The sequence below is a fragment of the Rhipicephalus microplus genome, unplaced genomic scaffold, assembly GCF_043290135.1.
Source record: "Rhipicephalus microplus isolate Deutch F79 unplaced genomic scaffold, USDA_Rmic scaffold_13, whole genome shotgun sequence".
NCBI lineage: Eukaryota > Metazoa > Arthropoda > Arachnida > Ixodida > Ixodidae > Rhipicephalus > Rhipicephalus microplus.
The window spans coordinates 36,011,375-36,026,152 of NW_027464586.1; positions in this window are offsets into that span (position 1 = coordinate 36,011,375).

A 14,778-nucleotide genomic window follows, 5' to 3' on the forward strand; every position below is an offset into this window, starting at 1 on the left:
AGCGGTTCTTGCGCTGTGTTTTCTATTAGTAGGGATAACATCATTTACTAGCACTTACCCAAGCACTTCAATGGTCTATTTGGAGTTTCTTTCTTTCTCACAACAAAAATTGACATCTATCTCGCGTGTCCTGCCTTGCATTATCACCATTCTCATCGCGCGTACTTCGATTTCACGAACAGCGTGCTACCATCATAGAGGTAAATAAAATTTTCTGTACATTCATATTCATATATTATTTGGTTTGCTGTTTGTACTATGCACTATGTTTGTAATTGGATGCATGGGTAAGGCCGCTTCTCGTGCTTTCGGTTAAGCGGTTCTTGCGCTGTGACTTCTCTTAGTTGGGATAACATCATTTACTAGCACTTGCCCAAGCACTTCAATGGTCTATTTGGAGTTTCTTTCTTACTCACAACAAAAATTGCCATCTATCTCGCGTGTCCTGCCTTGCATTATCACCATTCTCATCACGCGTACTTCGATTTCACGAACAGCGTGCTACCATCATAGAGGTGAATAAAACTTCCTGTACATTCTTATTCATATATTATTTGGTTTGCTGTCTGTACTATGCACTATGTTTGTAACTGGATGCATAGGTAAGGCCGCTTCTCGTTCTTTCGGTTAAGCGGTTCTTGCGCTGTGACTTCTATTAGTTGGGATAACATCATTTACTAGCACGTACCCAAGCACTTTATTGGTCTATGTGGAGTTTCTTTCTTACTCACAACAAAAATTGACATCTATCTCGCGTGTCCTCCCTTGCATTATCACCAGTCTCATCGCGCGTACTTCGAGTTCACGAACAGCGTGCTACCATCATAGAGGTGAATGAAACTTTCTGTACATTCATATTCATATATTATTTGGTTTGCTGTCTGTACTATGCCCTATGTTTGTGACTGGATGCATGGGTAAGGCCGCTTTTCGTGCTTTCGGTTAAGCGGTTCTTGCGCTGTTACTTTTATTAGTTGTAATAACATCATTTATTAGCACTGACCCAAGCACTTCAATGATCTATTTGGAGTTTCTTTCTTACTCACAACAAAAACTGACATCTATCTCGCGTGTCCTGCCTTGCATTATCACCATTCTCATCGCGCGTACTTCGATTTCACGAACAGCGTGCTACCATCATAGAGGTAAATAAAACTTTCTGTACATTCATATTCATATATTATTTGGTTTGCTGTCTGTATTATGCACTATGTTTGTAATTGGATTCATGGGTAAGGCCGCTTCTCGTGCTTTCGGTTAAGCGGTTCTTGCGCTGTGACTTCTATTAGTTGGAATAACATCATTTACTAGCACTTACCCAAGCACTTCAATGATCTATTTGGAGTTTCTTTCTTACTCACAACAAAAATTGCCATCTATCTCGCGTGTCCTGCCTTGCATTATCACCATTCTCATCGCGTGCAATTCGATTTCACGAACAGCGTGCTACCATCATAGAGGTGAATAAAACTTCCTGTACATTCTTATTCATATATTATTTGGTTTGCTGTCTGTACTATGCACTATGTTTGTAACTGGATGCATAGGTAAGGCCGCTTCTCGTGCTTTCGGTTAAGCGGTTCTTGCGCTGTGACTTTTATTAGTTGGGATAACATCATTTATTAGCACTTATCCAAGCACTTCAATGATCTATTTGGAGTTTCTTTCTTACTCACAACAAAAATGGACATCTATCTCGCGTGTCCTGCCTTGCATTATCACCATTCTCATCGCGCGTACTTCGAGTTCACGAACAGCGTGCTACCATTATAGAGGTGAATAAAACTTTCTGTACATTCATATTCATATATTATTTGGTTTGCTGTCACTACTATGCACTATGTAACTGGATGCATGGGTAAGGCCGCTTCTCGTGCTTTCGGTTAAGCGGGTCTTGCGCTGTGACTTCGATTAGTTGGGATAACATCATTTACTAGCACTTACCCAAGCACTTCAATGGTCTTTTTGGAGTTTCTTTCTTACTCACAACAAAAATTGCCATCTATCTCGCGTGTCCTGCCTTGCATTATCACCAATCTCATCGCGCGCACTTCGATTTCACGAACAACGTGCTACCATCATAGAGGTGAATAAAACTTCCTCTACATTCTTATTCATATATTATTTGGTTTGCTGTCTGTACTATGCACTATGTTTGTAACTGGATGCATAGGTAAGGCCGCTTCTCGTGCTTTCGGTTAAGCGGTTCTTGCGCTGTGACTTTTATTAGTTGGGATAACATCATTTATTAGCACTTACCCAAGCACTTCAATGATCTATTTGGAGTTTCTTTCTTACTCACAACAAAAATTGACATCTATCTCGCGTGTCCTGCCTTGCATTATCACCATTATCATCGCGCGTACTTCGAGTTCACGAACAGCGTGCTACCATCATAGAGGTGAATAAAACTTTCTGTACATTCATATTCATATATTATTTGGTTTGCTGTCACTACTATGCACTATGTAACTGGATGCATGGGTAAGGCCGCTTCTCGTGCTTTCGGTTAAGCGGTTCTTGCTCTGTGACTTCAATTTGTTGGGATAACATCATTTACTAGCACTTACCCAAGCACTTCAATGGTCTATTTGCAGTTTCTTTCTAACTCACAACAAAAATTGACATCTATCTCGCGTGTCCTGCCTTGCATTATCATCAATCTCTTTGCGCGTACTTCGAGTTCACGAACAGCTTGCTACTATAGTAGAGGTGAATGAAACTTTCTGTACATTCATATTCATATATTATTTGGTTTGCTGTCTGTACTATGCACTATGTTTGTAATTGGATGCATGGGTAAGGCCGCTTCTCGTGCTTTCGGTTAAGCGGTTCTTGCGCTGTGACTTATATTAGTTGGGATAATATCATTTACTAGCACTTACCCAAGACTTCAATGGTCTATTTGGAGTTTCTTTCTTACTCACAACAAAAATTTCCATCTATCTCGCGTGTCCTGCCTTGCATTATCACCATTCTCATCGCGCGTACTTCGAGTTCACAAACAGCGTGCTATCATCATAGAGGTGAATAAAACTTTCTGTACATTCATATTCATATATTATTTGGTTTGCTGTCTGTACTATGCACTATGTTTGTGACTGGATGCATGGGTAAGGGCGCTTCTCGTGCTTGCGGCTAAGAGGTTCTTGCGCTGTGACTTTTATTAGTTGTAATAACATCATTTATTAGCACTGACCCAAGCACTTCAATGATCTATTTGGAGTTTCTTTCTTACTCACAACAAAAATTGACATCTATCTCGCGTGTCCTGCCTTGCATTATCACCATTCTCATCGCGCGTACTTCGAGTTCACGAACAGGGTGCTACCATCTTAGAGGTGAATAAATTTTTCTGTACATTCATATTCATATATTATTTGGTTTGCGGTCACTACTATGCACTATGTAACTGGATGCATGGGTAAGGCCGCTTCTCGTGCTTTCGGTTAAGCGGTTCTTGCTCTGTGACTTCAATTAGTTGGGATAACATCATTTACTAGCACTTACCCAAGCACTTCAATGGTCTATTTGCAGTTTCTTTCTTACTCACAACAAAAATTGACATCTATCTCGCGTGTCCTGCCTTGCATTATCATCAATCTCTTCGCGCATACTTCGAGTTCACGAACAGCCTGCTACCATAATAGAGGTGAATAAATCTTTCTGTACATTCATATTCATATATTATTTGGTTTGCTGTCACTACTATGCACTATGTTTGTAATTGGATGCATGGGTAAGGCCGCTTCTCGTGCTTTCGGTTAAGCGGTTCTTGCGCTGTGACTTCTATTAGTTGGAAACATCATTTACTAGCACTTACCCAAGCACTTCAATGGTCTATTTGGAGTTTCTTTCTTACTCACAACAAAAATTGCCATCTATCTCGCGTGTCCTGCCTTGCATTATCACCAATCTCATCGCGCGCACTTCGATTTCATGAACAGCGTGCTACCATCATAGAGGTGAATAAAACTTCCTCTACATTCTTATTCATATATTATTTGGTTTGCTGTCTGTACTATGCACTATGTTTGTAACTGGATGCATAGGTAAGGCCGCTTCTCGTGCTTTCGGTTAAGCGGTTCTTGCGCTGTGACTTTTATTAGTTGGGATAACATCATTTATTAGCACTTACCCAAGCACTTCAATGATCTATTTGGAGTTTCTTTCTTACTCACAACAAAAATTGACATCTATCTCGCGTGTCCTGCCTTGCATTATCACCATTCTCATCGCGCGTACTTCGAGTTCACGAACAGCGTGGTACCATCATAGAGGTGAATAAAACTTTCTGTACATTCATATTCATATATTATTTGGTTTGCTGTCACTACTATGCACTATGTAACTGGATGCATGGGTAAGGCCGCTTCTCGTGCTTTCGGTTAAGCGGGTCTTGCGCTGTGACTTCGATTAGTTGGGATAACATCATTTACTAGCACTTACCCAAGCACTTCAATGGTCTTTTTGGAGTTTCTTTCTTACTCACAACAAAAATTGCCATCTATCTCGCGTGTCCTGCCTTGCATTATCACCATTCTCATCGCGCGTACTTCGAGTTCACGAACAGCGTGCTACCATCATAGAGGTGAATAAAACTTTCTGTACATTCATATTCATATATTATTTGGTTTGCTCTCTGTACTATGCACTATGTTTATGACTGGATGCATGGGTAAGGCCGCTTCTCGTGCTTTCGGTAAAGCGGTTCTTGCGCTGTGACTTTTATTAGTTGGGATAACATCATTTACTAGCACTTACCTAAGCACTTCAATGGTCTATTTGGAGTTTCTTTCTTACTCACAACAAAAACTGACATCTATCTCGCGTGTCCTGCCTTGCATTATCACCATTCTCATCGCGCGTACTTCGATTTCACGAACAGCGTGCTACCATCATAGAGGTAAATAAAACTTTCTGTACATTCATATTCATATATTATTTGGTTTGCTGTCTGTACTATGCACTATGTTTGTAATTGGATGCATGGGTAAGGCCGCTTCTCGTGCTTTCGGTTAAGCGGTTCTTGCGCTGTGACTTCTATTAGTTGGAATAACATCATTTACTAGCACTTACCCAAGCACTTCAATGGTCTATTTGGAGTTTCTTTCTTACTCACAACAAAAATTGCCATCTATCTCGCGTGTCCTGCCTTGCATTATCACCAATCTCATCGCGCGCACTTCGATTTCACGAACAACGTGCTACCATCATAGAGGTGAATAAAACTTCCTCTACATTCTTATTCATATATTATTTGGTTTGCTGTCTGTACTATGCACTATGTTTGTAACTGGATGCATAGGTAAGGCCGCTTCTCGTGCTTTCGGTTAAGCGGTTCTTGCGCTGTGACTTTTATTAGTTGGGATAACATCATTTATTAGCACTTACCCAAGCACTTCAATGATCTATTTGGAGTTTCTTTCTTACTCACAACAAAAATTGACATCTATCTCGCGTGTCCTGCCTTGCATTATCACCATTATCATCGCGCGTACTTCGAGTTCACGAACAGCGTGCTACCATCATAGAGGTGAATAAAACTTTCTGTACATTCATATTCATATATTATTTGGTTTGCTGTCACTACTATGCACTATGTAACTGGATGCATGGGTAAGGCCGCTTCTCGTGCTTTCGGTTAAGCGGTTCTTGCTCTGTGACTTCAATTTGTTGGGATAACATCATTTACTAGCACTTACCCAAGCACTTCAATGGTCTATTTGCAGTTTCTTTCTAACTCACAACAAAAATTGACATCTATCTCGCGTGTCCTGCCTTGCATTATCATCAATCTCTTTGAGCGTACTTCGAGTTCACGAACAGCTTGCTACTATAGTAGAGGTGAATGAAACTTTCTGTACATTCATATTCATATATTATTTGGTTTGCTGTCTGTACTATGCACTATGTTTGTAATTGGATGCATGGGTAAGGCCGCTTCTCGTGCTTTCGGTTAAGCGGTTCTTGCGCTGTGACTTATATTAGTTGGGATAATATCATTTACTAGCACTTACCCAAGACTTCAATGGTCTATTTGGAGTTTCTTTCTTACTCACAACAAAAATTGCCATCTATCTCGCGTGTCCTGCCTTGCATTATCACCATTCTCATCGCGCGTACTTCGAGTTCACAAACAGCGTGCTACCATCATAGAGGTGAATAAAACTTTCTGTACATTCATATTCATATATTATTTGGTTTGCTGTCTGTACTATGCACTATGTTTGTGACTGGATGCATGGGTAAGGGCGCTTCTCGTGCTTGCGGCTAAGAGGTTCTTGTGCTGTGACTTTTATTAGTTGTAATAACATCATTTATTAGCACTGACCCAAGCACTTCAATGATCTATTTGGAGTTTCTTTCTTACTCACAACAAAAATTGACATCTATCTCGCGTGTCCTGCCTTGCATTATCACCATTCTCATCGCGCGTACTTCGAGTTCACGAACAGGGTGCTACCATCTTAGAGGTGAATAAATTTTTCTGTACATTCATATTCGTATATTATTTGGTTTGCGGTCACTACTATGCACTATGTAACTGGATGCATGGGTAAGGCCGCTTCTCGTGCTTTCGGTTAAGCGGTTCTTGCTCTGTGACTTCAATTAGTTGGGATAACATCATTTACTAGCACTTACCCAAGCACTTCAATGGTCTATTTGCAGTTTCTTTCTTACTCACAACAAAAATTGACATCTATCTCGCGTGTCCTGCCTTGCATTATCATCAATCTCTTCGCGCATACTTCGAGTTCACGAACAGCCTGCTACCATAATAGAGGTGAATAAATCTTTCTGTACATTCATATTCATATATTATTTGGTTTGCTGTCACTACTATGCACTATGTTTGTAATTGGATGCATGGGTAAGGCCGCTTCTCGTGCTTTCGGTTAAGCGGTTCTTGCGCTGTGACTTCTATTAGTTGGAAACATCATTTACTAGCACTTACCCAAGCACTTCAATGGTCTATTTGGAGTTTCTTTCTTACTCACAACACAAATTGCCATCTATCTCGCGTGTCCTGCCTTGCATTATCACCAATCTCATCGCGCGCACTTCGATTTCATGAACAGCGTGCTACCATCATAGAGGTGAATAAAACTTCCTCTACATTCTTATTCATATATTATTTGGTTTGCTGTCTGTACTATGCACTATGTTTGTAACTGGATGCATAGGTAAGGCCGCTTCTCGTGCTTTCGGTTAAGCGGTTCTTGCGCTGTGACTTTTATTAGTTGGGATAACATCATTTATTAGCACTTACCCAAGCACTTCAATGATCTATTTGGAGTTTCTTTCTTACTCACAACAAAAATTGACATCTATCTCGCGTGTCCTGCCTTGCATTATCACCATTCTCATCGCGCGTACTTCGAGTTCACGAACAGCGTGGTACCATCATAGAGGTGAATAAAACTTTCTGTACATTCATATTCATATATTATTTGGTTTGCTGTCACTACTATGCACTATGTAACTGGATGCATGGGTAAGGCCGCTTCTCGTGCTTTCGGTTAAGCGGTTCTTGCTCTGTGACTTCAATTTGTTGGGATAACATCATTTACTAGCACTTACCGAAGCACTTCAATGGTCTATTTGCAGTTTCTTTCTAACTCACAACAAAAATTGACATCTATCTCGCGTGTCCTGCCTTGCATTATCATCAATCTCATTGCGCGTACTTCGAGTTCACGAACAGCTTGCTACTATAGTAGAGGTGAATGAAACTTTCTGTACATTCATATTCATATATTATTTGGTTTGCTGTCTGTACTATGCACTATGTTTGTAATTGGATGCATGGGTAAGGCCGCTTCTCGTGCTTTCGGTTAAGCGGTTCTTGCGCTGTGACTTCTATTAGTTGGGATAATATCATTTACTAGCACTTACCCAAGACTTCAATGGTCTATTTGGAGTTTCTTTCTTACTCACAACAAAAATTGCCATCTATCTCGCGTGTCCTGCCTTGCATTATCACCATTATCATCGCGCATACTTCGATTTCACGAACAGCGTGCTACCATCATAGAGGTGAATAAAACTTCCTGTACATTCTTATTCATATATTATTTGGTTTGCTGTCTGTACTATGCACTATGTTTCTAACTGGATGCATAGGTAAGGCCGAATCTCGTGCTTTCGGTTAAGCGGTTCTTGCGCTGTGACTTCTATTAGTTGGGAAAACATCATTAACTAGCACTTACCCAAGCACTTCAATGGTCTATTTTGAGTTTCTTTCTTACTCACAACAAAAATTGCCATCTATCTTGCGTGTCCTGCCTTGCATTATCACCATTCCCATCGCGCGTACTTCGAGTTCACGAACAGCGTGCTACCATCATAGAGGTGAATAAAACTTTCTGTACATTCATATTCATATATTATTTGGTTTGCTGTCTGTACTATGCACTATGTTTGTAATTGGATGCATGGGTAAGGCCACTTCTCGTGCTTTCGGTTAAGCGGTTCTTGCGCTGTGACTTCTATTAGTTGGAATAACATCATTTACTAGCACTTACCCAAGCACTTCATTGGTGTATTTGGAGTTTCTTTCTTACTCACAACAAAAATTGTCATCTATCTCGCGTGTCCTGCCTTGCATTATCACCAATCTCATCGCGCGCACTTCGATTTCACGAACAGCGTGCTACCATCATAGAGGTGAATAAAACTTCCTCTACATTCTTATTCATATATTATTTGGTTTGCTGTCTGTACTATGCACTATGTTTGTAACTGGATGCATAGGTAAGGCCGCTTCTCGTGCTTTCGGTTAAGCGGTTCTTGCGCTGTGACTTTTATTAGTTGGGATAACATCATTTATTAGCACTTACCCAAGCACTTCAATGGTCTATTTGGAGTTTCTTTCTTACTCACAACAAAAATTGACATCTATCTCGCGTGTCCTGCCTTGCATTATCACCATTATCATCGCGCGTACTTCGAGTTCACGAACAGCGTGCTACCATCATAGAGGTGAATAAAACTTTCTGTACATTCATATTCATATATTATTTGGTTTGCTGTCACTACTATGCACTATGTAACTGGATGCATGGGTAAGGCCGCTTCTCGTGCTTTCGGTTAAGCGGTTCTTGCTCTGTAACTTCAATTTGTTGGGATAACATCATTTACTAGCACTTACCCAAGCACTTCAATGGTCTATTTGCAGTTTCTTTTTAACTCACAACAAAAATTGACATCTATCTCGCGTGTCCTGCCTTGCATTATCATCAATCTCATTGCGCGTACTTCGAGTTCACGAACAGCTTGCTACTATAGTAGAGGTGAATGAAACTTTCTGTACATTCATATTCATATATTATTTGGTTTGCTGTCTGTACTATGCACTATGTTTGTAATTGGATGCATGGGTAAGGCCGCTTCTCGTGCTTTCGGTTAAGCGGTTCTTGCGCTGTGACTTATATTAGTTGGGATAATATCATTTACTAGCACTTATCCAAGACTTCAATGGTCTATTTGGAGTTTCTTTCTTACTCACAACAAAAATTGCCATCTATCTCGCGTGTCCTGCCTTGCATTATCACCATTCTCATCGCGCGTACTTCGAGTTCACGAACAGCGTGCTACCATCATAGAGGTGAATAAAACTTTCTGTACATTCATATTCATATATTATTTGGTTTGCTGTCTGTACTATGCACTATGTTTGTGACTGGATGCATGGGTAAGGGCGCTTCTCGTGCTTTCGGCTAAGAGGTTCTTGCGCTGTGGCTTTTATTAGTTGTAATAACATCATTTATTAGCACTGACCCAAGCACTTCAATGATCTATTTGGAGTTTCTTTCTTACTCACAACAAAAATTGACATCTATCTCGCGTGTCCTGCCTTGCATTATCACCATTCTCATCGCGCGTACTTCGAGTTCACGAACAGCGTGCTACCATCATAGAGGTGAATAAATTTTTCTGTACATTCATATTCATATATTATTTGGTTTGCTGTCTGTACTATGCACTATGTTTGTAATTGGATGCATGGGTAAGGCCGCTTCTCGTGCTTTCGGTTAAGCGGTTCTTGCTCTGTGACTTCAATTAGTTGGGATAACATCATTTACTAGCACTTACCCAAGCACTTCAATGGTCTATTTGCAGTTTCTTTCTTACTCACAACAAAAATTGACATCTATCTCGCGTGTCCTGCCTTGCATTATCATCAATCTCTTCGCGCATACTTCGAGTTCACGAACAGCCTGCTACCATAATAGAGGTGAATAAATCTGTCTGTACATTCATATTCATATATTATTTGGTTTGCTGTCACTACTATGCACTATGTTTGTAATTGGATGCATGGGTAAGGCCGCTTCTCGTGCTTTCGGTTAAGCGGTTCTTGCGCTGTGACTTCTATTAGTTGGAATAACATCATTTACTAGCACTTACCCAAGCACTTCTATGGTCTATTTGGAGTTTCTTTCTTACTCACAACAAAAATTGCCATCTATCTCGCGTGTCCTGCCTTGCATTATCACCAATCTCATCGCGCGCACTTCGATTTCACGAACAGCGTGCTACCATCATAGAGGTGAATAAAACTTCCTCTACATTCTTATTCATATATTATTTGGTTTCCTGTCTGTACTATGCACTATGTTTGTAACTGGATGCATAGGTAAGGCCGCTTCTCGTGCTTTCGGTTAAGCGGTTCTTGCGCTGTGACTTTTATTAGTTGTGATAACATCATTTATTAGCACTTACCCAAGCACTTCAATGATCTATTTGGAGTTTCTTTCTTACTCACAACAAAAATTGACATCTATCTCGCGTGTCCTGCCTTGCATTATCACCATTCTCATCGCGCGTACTTCGAGTTCACGAACAGCGTGGTACCATCATATAGGTGAATAAAACTTTCTGTACATTCATATTCATATATTATTTGGTTTGCTGTCACTACTATGCACTATGTAACTGGATGCATGGGTAAGGCCGCTTCTCGTGCTTTCGGTTAAGCGGTTCTTGCTCTGTGACTTCAATTTGTTGGGATAACATCATTTACTAGCACTTACCCAAGCATTTCAATGGTCTATTTGCAGTTTCTTTCTAACTCACAACAAAAATTGACATCTATCTCGCGTGTCCTGCCTTGCATTATCATCAATCTCATTGCGCGTACTTCGAGTTCACGAACAGCTTGCTACTATAGTAGAGGTGAATGAAACTTTCTGTACATTCATATTCATATATTATTTGGTTTGCTGTCTGTACTATGCACTATGTTTGTAATTGGATGCATGGGTAAGGCCGCTTCTCGTGCTTTCGGTTAAGCGGTTCTTGCGCTGTGACTTCTATTAGTTGGGATAATATCATTTACTAGCACTTACCCAAGACTTCAATGGTCTATTTGGAGTTTCTTTCTTACTCACAACAAAAATTGCCATCTATCTCGCGTGTCCTGTCTTGCATTATCACCATTATCATCGCGCATACTTCGATTTCACGAACAGCGTGCTACCATCATAGAGGTGAATAAAACTTCCTGTACATTCTTATTCATATATTATTTGGTTTGCTGTCTGTACTATGCACTATGTTTCTAACTGGATGCATAGGTAAGGCCGAATCTCGTGCTTTCGGTTAAGCGGTTCTTGCGCTGTGACTTCTATTAGTTGGGAAAACATCATTAACTAGCACTTACCCAAGCACTTCAATGGTCTATTTTGAGTTTCTTTCTTACTCACAACAAAAATTGCCATCTATCTTGCGTGTCCTGCCTTGCATTATCACCATTCCCATCGCGCGTACTTCGAGTTCACGAACAGCGTGCTACCATCATAGAGGTGAATAAAACTTTCTGTACATTCATATTCATATATTATTTGGTTTGCTGTCTGTACTATGCACTATGTTTGTGACTGGATGCATGGGTAAGGGCGCTTCTCGTGCTTTCGGTTAAGCGGGTCTTGCGCTGTGACTTCGATTAGTTGGGATAACATCATTTACTAGCACTTACCCAAGCACTTCAATGGTCTTTTTGGAGTTTCTTTCTTACTCACAACAAAAATTGCCATCTATCTCGCGTGTCCTGCCTTGCATTATCACCATTCTCATCGCGCGTACTTCGAGTTCACGAACAGCGTGCTACCATCATAGAGGTGAATAAAACTTTCTGTACATTCATATTCATATATTATTTGGTTTGCTCTCTGTACTATGCACTATGTTTATGACTGGATGCATAGGTAAGGCCGCTTCTCGTGCTTTCGGTAAAGCGGTTCTTGCGCTGTGACTTTTATTAGTTGGGATAACATCATTTACTAGCACTTACCTAAGCACTTCAATGGTGTATTTGGAGTTTCTTTCTTACTCACAACAAAAACTGACATCTATCTCGCGTGTCCTGCCTTGCATTATCACCATTCTCATCGCGCGTACTTCGAGTTCACGAACAGCGTGCTACCATCATAGAGGTGAATAAAACTTTCTGTACATTCATATTCATATATTATTTGGTTTGCTGTCACTACTATGCACTATGTAACTGGATGCATGGGTAAGGCCGCTTCTCGTGCATTCGGTTAAGCGGTTCTTGCTCTGTGACTTCAATTTGTTGGGATAACATCATTTACTAGCACTTACCCAAGCACTTCAATGGTCTATTTGCAGTTTCTTTCTAACTCACAACAAAAATTGACATCTATCTCGCGTGTCCTGCCTTGCATTATCATCAATCTCATTGCGCGTACTTCGAGTTCACGAACAGCTTGCTACTATAGTAGAGGTGAATGAAACTTTCTGTACATTCATATTCATATATTATTTGGTTTGCTGTCTGTACTATGCACTATGTTTGTAATTGGATGCATGGGTAAGGCCGCTTCTCGTGCTTTCGGTTAAGCGGTTCTTGCGCTGTGACTTCTATTAGTTGGGATAATATCATTTACTAGCACTTACCCAAGACTTTAATGGTCTATTTGGAGTTTCTTTCTTACTCACAACAAAAATTGCCATCTATCTCGCGTGTCCTGCCTTGCATTATCACCATTATCATCGCGCATACTTCGATTTCACGAACAGCGTGCTACCATCATAGAGGTGAATAAAACTTCCTGTACATTCTTATTCATATATTATTTGGTTTGCTGTCTGTACTATGCACTATGTTTCTAACTGGATGCATAGGTAAGGCCGAATCTCGTGCTTTCGGTTAAGCGGTTCTTGCGCTGTGACTTCTATTAGTTGGGAAAACATCATTAACTAGCACTTACCCAAGCACTTCAATGGTCTATTTTGAGTTTCTTTCTTACTCACAACAAAAATTGCCATCTATCTTGCGTGTCCTGCCTTGCATTATCACCATTCCCATCGCGCGTACTTCGAGTTCACGAACAGCGTGCTACCATCATAGAGGTGAATAAAACTTTCTGTACATTCATATTCATATATTATTTGGTTTGCTGTCTGTACTATGCACTATGTTTGTGACTGGATGCATGGGTAAGGGCGCTTCTCGTGCTTTCGGTTAAGCGGGTCTTGCGCTGTGACTTCGATTAGTTGGGATAACATCATTTACTAGCACTTACCCAAGCACTTCAATGGTCTTTTTGGAGTTTCTTTCTTACTCACAACAAAAATTGCCATCTATCTCGCGTGTCCTGCCTTGCATTATCACCATTCTCATCGCGCGTACTTCGAGTTCACGAACAGCGTGCTACCATCATAGAGGTGAATAAAACTTTCTGTACATTCATATTCATATATTATTTGGTTTGCTCTCTGTACTATGCACTATGTTTATGACTGGATGCATAGGTAAGGCCGCTTCTCGTGCTTTCGGTAAAGCGGTTCTTGCGCTGTGACTTTTATTATTTGGGATAACATCATTTACTAGCACTTACCTAAGCACTTCAATGGTGTATTTGGAGTTTCTTTCTTACTCACAACAAAAACTGACATCTATCTCGCGTGTCCTGCCTTGCATTATCACCATTCTCATCGCGCGTACTTCGAGTTCACGAACAGCGTGCTACCATCATAGAGGTGAATAAAACTTTCTGTACATTCATATTCATATATTATTTGGTTTGCTGTCACTACTATGCACTATGTAACTGGATGCATGGGTAAGGCCGCTTCTCGTGCATTCGGTTAAGCGGTTCTTGCTCTGTGACTTCAATTTGTTGGGATAACATCATTTACTAGCACTTACCCAAGCACTTCAATGGTCTATTTGCAGTTTCTTTCTAACTCACAACAAAAATTGACATCTATCTCGCGTGTCCTGCCTTGCATTATCATCAATCTCATTGCGCGTACTTCGAGTTCACGAACAGCTTGCTACTATAGTAGAGGTGAATGAAACTTTCTGTACATTCATATTCATATATTATTTGGTTTGCTGTCTGTACTATGCACTATGTTTGTAATTGGATGCATGGGTAAGGCCGCTTCTCGTGCTTTCGGTTAAGCGGTTCTTGCGCTGTGACTTATATTAGTTGGGATAATATCATTTACTAGCACTTACCCAAGACTTCAATGGTCTATTTGGAGTTTCTTTCTTACTCACAACAAAAATTGCCATCTATCTCGCGTGTCCTGCCTTGCATTATCACCATTCTCATCGCGCGTACTTCGAGTTCACGAACAGCGTGCTACCATCATAGAGGTGAATAAAACTTTCTGTACATTCATATTCATATATTATTTGGTTTGCTGTCTGTACTATGCACTATGTTTGTGACTGGATGCATGGGTAAGGGCGCTTCTCGTGCTTTCGGCTAAGAGGTTCTTGCGCTGTGACTTTTATTA